Source organism: Stylophora pistillata, chromosome 2, assembly GCF_964205215.1.
Source record: "Stylophora pistillata chromosome 2, jaStyPist1.2, whole genome shotgun sequence".
Classification (NCBI taxonomy): domain Eukaryota; kingdom Metazoa; phylum Cnidaria; class Anthozoa; order Scleractinia; family Pocilloporidae; genus Stylophora; species Stylophora pistillata.
In genome coordinates, this window is record NC_142520.1 from 26,518,555 (window position 1) to 26,532,093 (window position 13,539).

Below are 13,539 nucleotides of genomic sequence, written 5' to 3' on the forward strand. Positions count from 1 at the left end.
AACACTCATGGCTTTGACAACTTCATGTCTTGGTTGATTAGATGACGTCGCTACCGGTCTCCCCATACCTCCTCGGCCAGATTCAGTTCATTCCAATCGGATTCAACAGCCTCGAAAAAGATCGTCCAAAAAATACAACTTACCGTGGGAATTTAAACTCAAAAATCGATACAGTCATTCCTTAACGTTTTGAGATCCCAAACAAAAAAATTTCATTGTGATCGGAGAAACTGACGTTTTTCGTCAGTCCCGCTTTAAGCTAGTTTTTTCCTAGCACAATGAGCAAGTTGTATTCAATTTTCAAGATAAAGACAACCACCATCAAGTAGGGGGGGGGGGGGGAGGCAGCTAAAGGTTACATTAAGGGCCGGTTGTAAGGAAGATTTTGCCCATTTGGTTTGACCATCTCTAGCAAAGTTAATCTCTTAAAGAAGTTTAAATTGTTTTGCCCACCGGCGGCAGCCGGTCACCCTTCTGTTGTAAACATTAAAAAATTAAACCTCTGAGACGCAGAAAAATATATGGAGTTGTTAGTTACTACCTGTGGCCACCATAAACAATTTTTTACTGCGAAATATTATCCTCAAAAAGACTGGCTTATCGTAGTACTATTTTTTGGACGCAACTTACCTTAATCCTTTGTAACTTGTAGTGCCTTCAAAGTTGCTAAAGAGTCAATTAAAATTCCGATATCAGCCCTCAGCTGGTCAAAACCACTTCTGATATTTTCTAGGAGAGACAAATGTCATCAGAAGACATGGTTGGGTTTACAATCCAATAAAGGATCTCCGTGTAAATTAAATAGGGCAAAACCCTGTACTAAAAGGCTGGAAACTCAGTCTGTGGAATCACTGGTACGATTTGTCCTCAGCTCTTTGCTTTCTATCAGTAGCTGTTCTCTTGCTTAGTCTAGTCACGCCATCAGTGTAAGGTTTTGGAGCTTTTCATTAATAAAAACCTGCATATTATCAAACCAGAGTTCAAACACCTGTAACAAAAACAGTTTGTTTTCCTATTTCATTAACATTTCGAACAGCTCATTTAGAACAACACATTCAGCCATTGCCACTACTTTACGTAATAGATTGTTTTTTTATTACTTTTGGATGGTTGTCTTTTTTTATTTCTCAAACCAATGAAATATCCTTTTCCTCTACTACTGACCTCGACTCTTTGTTTCTCCTTGTTGTAGCTTCAAGGTGTCCAACTTGTCATTAAGTTTTTTAACCTGAAATCTTGTCTGTTCAATTTCATCTATGACTTTGTCTGCACATCATGATACATACAACATGATATAATAATAACCTTTTTCCTTATGCTAAGTCATTCCATAATAAAAAGGTTCTTCTAGAGGTAATGTCCAACCTCTGCAGGGGTTCGATGTTGTGATGTCATATCTCTGGCTAGAAAAATCACGGCGTGTGTAAAGCAGATTATATTAAGGGCACATGCTTACACCTATAAATACTAACGCTGCCATTTCTTGAGAATTGCATTTTTTTCTGGGTTAATTAATGTACAATACCTTGAATCTCTCCCATCATTTCTTTCACTTTCGCTTCCATAAGAGGTTCATACACTTATTCTTAAGTTTACCGATAGCAGGTCTATAACCAAATCCTCCCAGAACTACTTTGGCAGCACTGATATCCTGCCAGTAGATGTTGAATGTTGCATCGTCCACAGATGCTTGGTTGGCGTGGCTGTACACATCATCATTGAAGTACTTTAGCCTGACTATGTTGGCATCCTTGCTAAAATCTAAGTTAAGTGGTAGACTATCCCATCCAGTCCTGGGAGGAGTCAACGCACAGATATTCCTCAATAGCCCATGCAGTAACACAACATCAAAGTTTGCTGATGAAACAGATGATGGAACAGTCGGATACAGCTTTCCCCGTTGTGTAAAACTCATGACTCTCCTCTCCTATAGAGACTATAATGCTGCATGCTCTGCATGATGCCTCAAGACTTAATGAAGTTTTACTGGAGGGTGTATGGTATCAAAAGTGTCCCTTAAGACGGGGGATCCAACATCGACCAGAAAGCGTCAAAGTCGAGCATAGTTGGTTGTCTCCAGGGTAGAAGGTAATAATGATGCAGGTGATGATGTCATTGGCTGTAAAGGAAAATGAATTCACCCACACAGCCTGAGATGTAAAGGCCAACGTGTTCTTAACGAACTTACCCTAAACATAGAAATGGTACTCTTCATATTTCAAGTAATGCAATTTTCAATCTTCTGTGATTGAGGAATGGCATGATTCAAAACAGCAGCTAGTTTAAATGAATTTGTACACTCTGATATACAGATGTACCACTTTACTTTCACCTTACTACAAAATTCAAGCAATCTTTGAGGAGCAAAGAAGAGAGGAGCAAGGAAGTCAAATGTTACAACCTTCGTTAAGTTTATTTTAAACACTTCTCCCCTTTCAATGATCCAAATTTTTCCTATTAATTTTTGTTTAACTTTGAATTTCTATTTTATTTATATTCTGATTAGGTCATAAGGATGTCTAATGAATATAACGACAGTCTTCCATCATGAATAAATCATACAGTAGAACATCAGTAACAGCAACATGTAAACTTGTAAAAAAATTTAATTAAACATAAAATTCAGCGTAATATTTTCAATCTCGGAAGTACCTGCAGACAGGCGTTTCCTTTTCTTAGCAGCTGCAGTAGGGCTTCCCGACGATGATTCGGCATTTTACTCTTTACAACTGAATGTTGTGAACTTTTAGTGGACGAACCTGTGTAATAATGGTGGTTAATAGGATCTCTCAGTTATGATTTCAATTAACAAGGAAATGAGGCAAATGGTTTGATAATGATCCGATGTTGTAGTGATCTTGTACTGCAGTGCCAGTCTTTCAGCCTAAATGGTCCGGTAAACCAAACAGGAAATCCAACTAGCTTACGCAAATCGTATAATTTATTCTAGTATATTATTATTCGATCTAGAGAAAAGAAATTAAATACATTTGAGAAACTGAACAGGATCTATCGATACATAAACACACGACTCAAACTATTAGCTAGAATTGCAGCACTGATAACTTACTTCTGTGGCGATGTCTAGTAGGATTGTTTCACGGTATACAGGTCAGCAACAGATATAATAGATCAGGGTATAACAGAATACGGGTCAGTGCGACAGGTCAGCAAAACATGAAGGTCACTTCGAATCTAAACATCTGAACTGAAAGCACACTTATTCACGTTGCTTAATTGCGAAACTTAGTGTCAATCAAAGTCAATCAGGAAATCAAGTTAATAATTCATTGTATTAACGAAACAATAAATGAACTTTACCGTGCCAGTGGGTTCATAGGTAACAGCAACATGAAAACTTGAATGAAATAAAAAGGAAAATTAAGCGTAACATCATCAATCTCGGCACTACCTGCAAACAGACGTTTCCTTTCCTTAAAGGCTGTCCTAGGGCTTCCTGACGATGATTCTGCACGTGGGTTCTTTACAATTGAATGTTGCATGCCCTTGGCGGACACACCTGCATAATAATGATAGTAGATGGCACTTCTGAGTTGAGAACTACGTACGTTTTGAATTAACATGGAAATGACGAAATGGTTTGAAAATGATCTCATGTCGTAGGGATCCTGTATTGTGACATTCCGCGTGAGACTCAGTCCTGACATCTTAGAGAAGCAAGTCTCAAAAAAATCAAATTATAATCTAAAAGGAGCAAGAATTCATTGCCAAATTGTTCAAACAAGGTTTTCAGAAGAAAAAACCAGTTTAATCCAAGATTTCAGTTTGAAGAGCAGTAGTGAAAAACATAAATGTGTTCTCGCGGTTGAGGTGACATTGATGTCTAAAAATGAAATGTCGGTCATTCAGCAAGAATATATTTTATCGTGGGTAGATACGTAACAGAGAAATGTAAACTTGTTAAAATATAATAAAAAGGAAAATACGGCGTAACATTTTTTAATCTCAGCCCTACCTGCAAACTGGTGTTTCTTTTTCTTAGGAGCTGAATTTGGCCTTCCTGACGATGATTTTGCATTTGAACGCTTTACAATTGAATGATGCACACTTTTGGCAGACATACCTGGGGTAATAACGGTGGTCACTAGGACTGCTGAGTTGAGAACTAATGTACGTTTCGAATTAACGAGAAAATGAAGCAAAAGGTTTAAAAATGATGTGATAATGTAGTGTTCTCCTGAGTTGTGGTCGTTCGTGTGAGACCCAGTCCTAGCAACTTATATAATTAGGGCAAAAAGTCTTTTAACAGTTTCAACTCTAATCTACTAAGTGCTAGAATTCACTGACTAATTATTCAAAAGGGGCTGCCAAAGGAGAGCAAATTCGATCCAAAATCTAATTTGAAAAGAAATTGTAGGATGCACATAATTTTTTCGCGGTTAAAGTGCCGGATTAATGTAATTCCAGTCTTTCAGTATGAATGAGTTTTGTTGGATACACATGTAAGAGCACTATGTAAACTTAAAATAAATAACAATCAAAATAAGAAATATGCGTGACATTTTCAATCTTTACACTACCTATAAACATGCTTGTCCTTTTCTTAGAAGCTGCAGAAGGGCTTCCTGAAGATGATTCTGCACTTGCACACTTTACAACTGAATGTTGCACATTTTGGGCGGATATACCTGCTCAATCATTAAATCTTATCAGACGTTTTGTTGTGTAGTATCGCTGAGTATTTTTTGCGAGTTGTGCCATATTTTGACGAGCCCGTAAGGTGAGTCAAAATACAAATTACGAGTAAAAATACTCAGCGATACTATAAAACAAAACTTCTAATAGGTTATTTATTATCCAACACGCCAAATTGTTATTTCTGTGCGGGCGAATTTCGCGGATATTTATTTACGCAGAGTGCGTGACAGAGGTATGGGAAGTGGTTTGCGATGCTAGAAAACCTGTCTAACCAGTTCTCTAGAGTACAAATACCGCACGATATTTGTGCTCTTCTTAGGCGGTATTTGTAACTCTACGGAGTATTGTTAGATAATAATGGTGGGTAATGGTCTGCCTGAGTGAAGAACTAATGCATGTTTGAGTTAATAAGGAAATGAACAAACAATCTGATGATGTCTTGTGATTGTTCGGGTGATATTCATTCCGGACAACTAAGAGAAGCAATTCTTAAAAGCTTCGCTTCCAAGCCACAAGGAATTCATTGAAAAATTATCAAAAAGGGGATTCTATAGAAAAACGAACTCTATTCAACATTTCCATCGGGCGGAATGCCTATTGCTCTCAGACATTTACTTGCAGTGGCGAAACTATTCTACATTTGTACTATAAGTGGCGAAGCGTAAACAGGGAGGCTCTCATTGGCTGAAGATCATGTGCGCTTTCCTCCAACGGGAATACTGCCTAACTCATTAACTTATCAAGGCGGAGCTAAGAAACAAAGGCCTTGTAACTTAATGTTTTATCTTTTGTTTCTCCTATTACCCTTAACCACGTATATTTCAAGCTGGTTAGCTATTTCAAGCGTTGTATTTTTTACTGGTCATTTGCGTTCAATTTTTACCAAAGGCCATAACTTGTTCATCTCTCGTTACAACTTAATCAACATACATTTCGCTTCATATCAAGCCTACAACAGTTTGATGAACAGCGGGGTTTTTCCATTATTTCTTGCTTGAGATTCGATTATCTCATCGAAAAATTACTTACATTATAAATAAAGGATGGAATAAAGTATTTGAATCGCTCTAACGCAAGTTTTTCCGAATCGACGGAAGGAAAGAAACCAACGAAGTAATGCATAGGGACAAATGCGCTATTTTAGGATTACAGTTTCCTTCAAGCCTTTAAGGTTACTTACAACCTTCCGAGGCCGAAAAAATGTTTTTTTTTATTTTTGGACTAGATTTAAGTTAGAAATTTTAACTAAGGTTTACAGAAAAAAAATATTCAAAAATATAAAAAAACGTCCGACTGATTTAGAAAAATGTATTTTCAAATAAAAGTTAATAAATCAGGAAGGTGTCATAATCTCGTAAATGGGCGAGCCCCCGGGGGGATGCTCGCGGCAATTTAATATTTTATGTCGTTTGTATATTTTGTTTACATCGCGCACTTAACAAAATCCATACGTGGAAGTTATCTGCTCGTGCAAAGTCTTTTCTCATGGATAAAAAACATAACTCAAAATTAGAGAGGATTGCTTGGGTGAAGAAAAAGAAAAACTAACAGGCCCAAAGAAGAGAGAAATGGCAGCATTTTGTCAAAGAAAAAAAGCGACAAAAAACTCTTGGTTTGGCCAGGAGCCTTCGACAAGCTCGGCGTCTGCTGAAGATCGGCAGCATTTGATTATCCTTGGGGCTAACAGCTTAAAAATCAAAGTCAACACCACAGAAGGTTGTAAACAAGATTCTTCGTCGGAATCTAACGAAACCGTTGGAGAAAAAGAAGAATGCGGATAAAAAAACTAAATATGTTAAAATGAGTGGCGCAACCGAAGAAGCAATGCGGCAAGCACCAGAAAAGGGTAGACCCACTTTTATCTACAACCGTAAACCGTACCAAAATCCCAAAACAAGTTTGGATTAAATGTAATGACAAACGGAAATAGTTTCTTCGTTTCTTTTCCACGAGTCCTGAGTAAATTCTTTCTAGGAATAGCGGAGGCTTTGGAGAATTGCGCAGAAACTAATTTAGAGGGATAGCCCTGGTTAAAAAGGTACTCTTCAACGGTACTCAGCTGTTCTCTCGGCAAGAAATACTTCTTCAGAGCAATTTCTTTTCAATCCTGTGGCTACTCCAAAAGGAATAGCCTTGAAAACGTACTTAGGATGGCAGCCTGTATGTATGTGTATGAGCACTGTAAGAAAAATTTAAGGTACGTAATACAAGGAAAATACCTTGAAAAGGGCCTCTACGAAAAAATGTGTTGCTATCTTTCCAGGAGTCTAATTGCTGTCAAATGCTTTGACAAATGAAGAAAAGATTGTGAGGGTCCTCCTCAAATGTATGCCCTTGTCCATCAATCTAGGCTGAAAAGACTTCGCCCTGTGCGAAAGATTAAGCTAGTTCACTTGATTTGGTACCCTTTGCTCAATTTTTTGAGATATTAAGTTGTGTGGTTGTTCTATACAAAAGTGTACTTAACAGAGAGATTCAACGTTATATCGCACTCAATACACGTATTTTGTTTCCATTTCACCCCCCAGGAATTTTAGTCTCTCATGCTGTGGTTGGTTTTCTTTTCAATCAACAGTCAAGAAATTGTAATTAATATATATATATATATATCTTATTAACCAAGCGCGAGGGCCGTACTGGGAGAATATCGGCCCGAGGTCCTTACAGTACGGACCGAGCGCAGCGAGGTCCGTACAAAAAAGACCGAGGGCCGATATTCTTCCAGTACGGTCCCGAGCAAGCTTGGTTGATAAGATATTTATTTAACGTATATGTGCACGATCCTTCGCAGTAAAGCACTATTTGAGCAATAGTGAAAATCAGACCTGAAAAAGATTTCAGGCCTGTACGGGCTTCGAACCACTGACCTTTGCGATACTAGTGAAGCGCTCTACCAATTGAGCTAACAAGCCAACTGGGAGCAGGCCATCAAATTAATTCGACATAAACCCGTAGATGATAAATCAAACAACAACAAACATATGAAACATATGTATGAACTGCGGTTATAAAACGTATATGTGCACGATCCTTCGCAGTAAAGCACTATTTGAGCAATAGTGAAAATCAGACCTGAAAAAAAAAAAAAAAAAATTTCAGGCCTGTCGAATTAATTTGATGGCCTGCTCCCAGTTGGCTTGTTAGCTCAATTGGTAGAGCGCTGCACTAGTATCGCAGAGGTCAGTAGTTCGAATCCCGTACAGGCCTGAAATTTTTTTCAGGTCTGATTTTCACTATTGCTCTAATAGTGCTTTACTGCGAAGGATCGTGCACATATACGTTTCATAACCGCAGTTCATACATATGTTTCATATGTTTGTTGTTGTAAGATGTTTATTATACGACTGAAGTTCAAACGGACACAAGTGCGTTAACACTCGGGACCATTCGGGACAGTGCCCGGTCCAATACTGAGAGAATATTGACCGGCAATAGAGCATTTTGATTGGTTGATTTTATTGGCCCTCTGACTGCCCGGGTCGTGTAATAATTAAGGTATCATGCCGCCACAAGTGTCAGTCAGGCTGGCACATGTGGCGAGGGTCCTTAGCACGAGCTTTGAGAATGGAGCTTTCTCTTTCTTTCAAAATTCTTGTCACCGCTGTGCCGCTACAATTGCAAAGGGTTTAGTTTCAAAACTTGATGTGGACCCTTCCACTCCTTTAAAATAAGGAATTTCTCTAAGTCTGTTCCACGTCAATTTTTTATTTTCTTGCGCGGAATCAGAACACGAGGTTCACACAGGTATTATACCATGGAATGTAAACTCGAATGATTTTCTTTATTCCCAAGATGTTGAGAAATTACATCGTTCGTCCAATCAGAGACACGAACGATAGTGCTTCACAGTGTAAATCTCAGTATGCATGTAATAATTCAAACCCCCCGCCCCTCATGGGCGCTGCTAGTTGTAAGATAATTAACAACTATTCACCAAAGCGGAGGTGGGGTGGCTATTTAATACACCATGATCAGCGAGGCAAATATCCACCACTAGTCACCGACACTGAGGTGAAAAGTTATTATATACTAAAACTGTGACATAATATAAAACACAAAGAAATGATTTTAAATCATTTATTCCTACAATGATTACAATCTTTTCGTGCGCAATGTTTTCGGGGGCGAATACATAGCAAAGAAAATTCGGAGTTTAAGCAGCCAATCAGAGTGCCTTCACTGTTTTGGTTAGAGAAAATCTTAAACTGAGGCCTTGCCATTTTGACTGAGCGTTTGTATGGGGCGGGTAGTTGTTGACATCTGTTTAGGGGAGTCTGTTCTAAGTAAGTAAACTGGTTTACTAACTTAGAACAGATGTCAACAACTTAAAACAGATGTCAACAACTAACTTAAAACAGATGTCAACAACTACCCGCCCCATACAAACGACTCATTCACGACATAAACATCACAAACGACCGAAAAAGAACAACCTAGCTTTACCGACAGACCGAAACAGACCAATCACGACCGACTTACGTCACTTGAGTCTTACAACCAATAATATCACGGCAAAACCAACCGATCATTTAACACGAACTGGAATAAGAACATTCTCCTGACAACAATCATTCACTTGACTCTGATGATGACTTCCGCACAGGTTGTCGAAACGTCAGTCACTGCCACCGACAACAGTCCTTCTCAGGACTACACTCACCCGGACGATCAGACTACACCTTCACATGTTACCCCCGGGTTCAAACCATTTACTGCATTAGTTAACATCTATCGAACATACAAACTTACGCTTCCACTATGCAAGTAACCAGCAACACACTGCACTTCTCGTGGAGCCAGAACACACACAAAAAAACAATAGTTAAGGTACTCACTGTGTATCGGTTAATTTGATTCGTGAACCATAGTCTTCATACTCTCCGTAAGAATCTTGCACTGTTCCTTCCAGTCGTATTTTTCTCTGTACGATTCGCGTAGTTCATGAATGTTACTCAGACATTCTCCATGATTTGCTTGAACTGATTTAATTGCCTTCACCCACATTTCAGGATCATCTGAATCAACAATACATGATTCACCGAATGGCAAGTCCCTTATCGATTGAGCAAACCCTGAATTACTACCGACCAGAATGGGAAGAGCAGCAGATAGAGCTTCAAGAGCTATGAGCCCAAATCCCTCGGTCCGCGATGGCATAATGACCAAATCAACTTCACAGAGTAAGTCCCTCATTTTGTTCCTGCTTCTTGCAAATTTCCTCACGACCAACTGCTTTTTAGAAATACCACAATTCAGAAGCTTTGCTGCAACTTCGTCTTGATTTCCATCCGTGGCTCCGACAGACAGGAGGAGACAACGTGATTTGCTCAACTCCTCACATGCAAATGCCTTAGCAGCTAGGTGGTAGCCTTTTAACTCAAAGTCCTCAGGATCACCACGGCCGCACAACAATACTTTGAAGTTAGGGCTCTCATTAGGACACTGAATCAAATCCTCGAATTCCTCAAAAAGTCCAGGTGTGAACCTAAAAATATCCTTGTCTTTTTGAGAGCGAAGGCGCGAATAGTACTCATCAAATAGTTTGGGTCCAACTGTGACGACCAAATCGGCCAATTTGCAGAGTTCAAGTTCAGTTTCTTGTTTTTCGTCGCCTTTCAAAACGGCGCCTGGGTAACTTTTGAAGTTGCAAAGTTGTTCTGGAACCGTATGCATGACTTGAATCCACCTAGAGCTGCGTGGAGGATCTGTGAAAAATTGAGCTTGACGACCAAGTATTTGACCATTTCCAATGACAACATCCGAGTGAAGGTCTGCTGGTGGAAAGCTCAGCCAATCAAGACGATCATAACCCGGCCGTTTCTTTGCTTCAGACACGGAAATGTTGTAACTCCGGGCGTCCTCTATATGCTCAGGACTAAGAGTTTTCTCTGGGACCCATAAAGTGATTTCTAATCCAGGTTGTTTTGCCAAGTAAATTGCTAGTTTTCTGCTGAACGTTGACAAACCTCCAGCGCTTGAGGTCCACTCATCAACTAAAAGGGTGACTTTCAAGCTGTTCGAGACAAAAAGAGGAACTTCTTTCTTAGGTACCCCTTGGAAGGTAATACTTGAGCCACATTCAGAACGACCCTGAAATATAATCGCAAGGAGACGTTAAAAGAAAAACAAGTCAAGAATAGACATAATAATCTGTGACAGGAACGAAATAGGTACGAAAAGGTTTCATGCTTCATAGGTTACCTTTACCTCTATTCCTGCTTTCAGTGGGGATAAGGGAACTTGCAAAGCACCTAGATGGTCGTCACCATCTATGGCAAGGCTTCCAGAAAAACTCCCTCTGGTTATGTCCCCATCTATGGATTCTCTTTTTAAACTCATTCGAAAACAAGTATACCTGAAACAAAGGAATCAAAATGTAACAAAAACAAACAAACAAACAAGACAAACGAAAAACATACCTGTACCATACCGACAAAACACACACAAACAAAAGCAGAACCGAGACCTATGAGTTCGGCAGCCTTGAAAAGGGATGTTAACCAATTTTGTTCATTAGTGACAGTTGGCCCGGCTAATCTGTTGACACATTAAGCGGATGTCACGAGACCTCTACTAAATTCAAACCGCAAAGATAAAGAGTGGTGTTGAGGGCACTTACAAGAAAAAATAAGTTATGTGAAAAGTTTTATATCGTCAGCAGCTGTCTTTTCCGGTTTAGTACAAGCCAACTGAAGCTCTGAAGCCAATCAGATGCAGTAAGGGAAGTGTGAATGCACCTTTGTTGCAAAATGGGCAACCCACTACAAATACCGACAAATAATCCCTGACATTTCTCCTATGGTAAAATGGTTATCTGTTACTCTTCGGTTGAGAAACAATCGCTAATAAAACCAGAACTGGAACTTTTCATTGACGTAATGGAAATTAAATTTCCACTCTTTTGTCTATCATGTGATTCATTCCAGCCCACACGCCTCTGTATTGTTTTCATTTGCATTGAAGCAATCTGACGCATGAGGTTTTAAAAAAAAGGTTACTTACAGTATTTATCGTACCTCGCAAAGTGACCGGTATATTTTATTGACAAGTTCCGGTCTGGTAAGTTGTAACAGGAAGAAAATCTGCGCTCGCATTCGAAGGATTTCGTGGCAATGGTGCCCTGGCGACAAAGTTCAACAAACGAAATTTATCTTGTTTGTCGGAACAACAGCATACGTTTGTCGAACTTTTGCGCTTCGTGCAGGACGTGCGGTATTTTCTGTAAGAAGTGATCCGAGAATCTGACATATTGATATACATATTCTTTAGTGATCACTCCCCACCACACCCTCTAGGGGGCTTTCAAGAGTCAGTGTAGGTCTGAAATAGAAAAAAATTTACAACTTAACGTTCATAATTAAAAACTGATTTCCATACCCAGAGTTCAAGCGCTCAACTTGACATTTAACTTTCCTCCCGTCAAAAGGTATCGGTTTCATCAAATCGGAAGCAGTATCAATCCATTCTTCTCTCTCGTCGTCAGACTTTAGGAACATTATTCCAACCCGGCATTCTGATGCAGCAGGAATGTCTTCATAGTGTTCTCTCAAAGAGACTGGTAGCTGTATGGTACCTGGTTTTGAGAACTCGATGGCTTCGGAGCAGATGATTCTCAACGTAGGTTCAAGTAGACTATCTTCACTTTGAACTTCGTGAACCTTGAAGTTAGATAACAGTGAAAATCTGAAACTTTCTACTTAACTGGAATGTTTTCCCCAACAGCCCATACTCTCACTGGTTACTCCGGGGTCACAAGACATTCAAAAAAGAAACTGTATTCTGTCAAAAGTATTTGAGCGTGAAATAGTGCCGTCGGAAGGTAAGAATGCACTGTTACCCGCGTCCGCCCTTGCACGCGATCGGAACGTTATTGAAGGTGGCGTGACATATTTTGCTTTTTAGTGTTCTGCATTCTTAAGCGCTTGCATGTAATAATTATTTATCAATACTTTTTCCATTAGTTTTCGCATTGCGTCCTATTAAGTCTGAGTTGAGCGACATAAAAAATCACTGATGATCGATTGGTCCCACCGAGGGAAAGTTCATTTTGTTTCCCTCTAATCGGAGCTTCCTTGGGAGACATTAAAATCACCAAAAAACAAAATGAACTTTCCTCAGAAGGACCAGTCGTTCATTGTGTGATATTGACTAATTCCGGGCCCTTCCATCCATTTCAGCTGGGAATTAAAGAAAGGGTGACCACACCTCAATATTACAACTTTTACCTGCTGAGCCAAGTGATTGTCTGGACGAGTGGATGGCACGTCCTCCCTTTTGAATTCTATTCACTCAACGTATTTTATTTTGACTGAGAATTCACTAATTTCTTCCCTCCGGTGTAAAAAGCTTACATCAAAGTGTCCAGAAAAGTGCTTACCTTCATCTGTAGGCGAATCCTAGCTTTTGATGCGACCGCTTCCTTCGGAATGGTAAGAGTTACATTTGGATAGTCAGGGAACATGAAGGTACCACCGTAAGATGTTACAGTGTAAACGGGCGAAGTCTTGAGACGACAGACCACTGCGTATTTAGAGCACAATCTTATCTCGACTTGAACAATTGGAGGAGGCACACAAGGAGTGTCTTGAGCCGAAAAATTTCCTTCTTCTACATCTGTTGCGAGTATAGCAGAGAAAAGGAAACAAGTCGTACTTATTACTTCACAACGCAATACAAGGTATTGCCAGCATAAAATCTAACAGATATTATTGTTTTTGTTTGGATGAATGAAACTTTACAAAGTGACATTAGCTTCAAAGTATTAACTCTGAACATGCTTGGTAAATTGCTTTTGCATGAGATGACAGATTCCATTAAAAATGATTGACAGTTGACATTCCAAGAAACCGAAAGGAAAAGAGAGATACCCTTCCTCAGCCA

At 39.4% G+C, this 13,539-nt stretch overlaps 1 long non-coding RNA gene across 1 annotated transcript; it reads right to left on the bottom strand.

Annotated features, from left to right (window-relative positions):
- Positions 1 to 635: 635 nt before the first annotated feature.
- Positions 636 to 4,976, bottom strand: LOC148738077 (uncharacterized). Its single transcript, XR_015996925.1, has 3 exons — positions 3,071 to 4,976; positions 2,653 to 2,759; positions 636 to 2,119 (listed from the first exon to the last, which is right to left on the bottom strand). It is a non-coding gene; the product is annotated as an uncharacterized LOC148738077 (long non-coding RNA).
- Between the last annotated feature and the right edge of the window lie 8,563 nt (positions 4,977 to 13,539).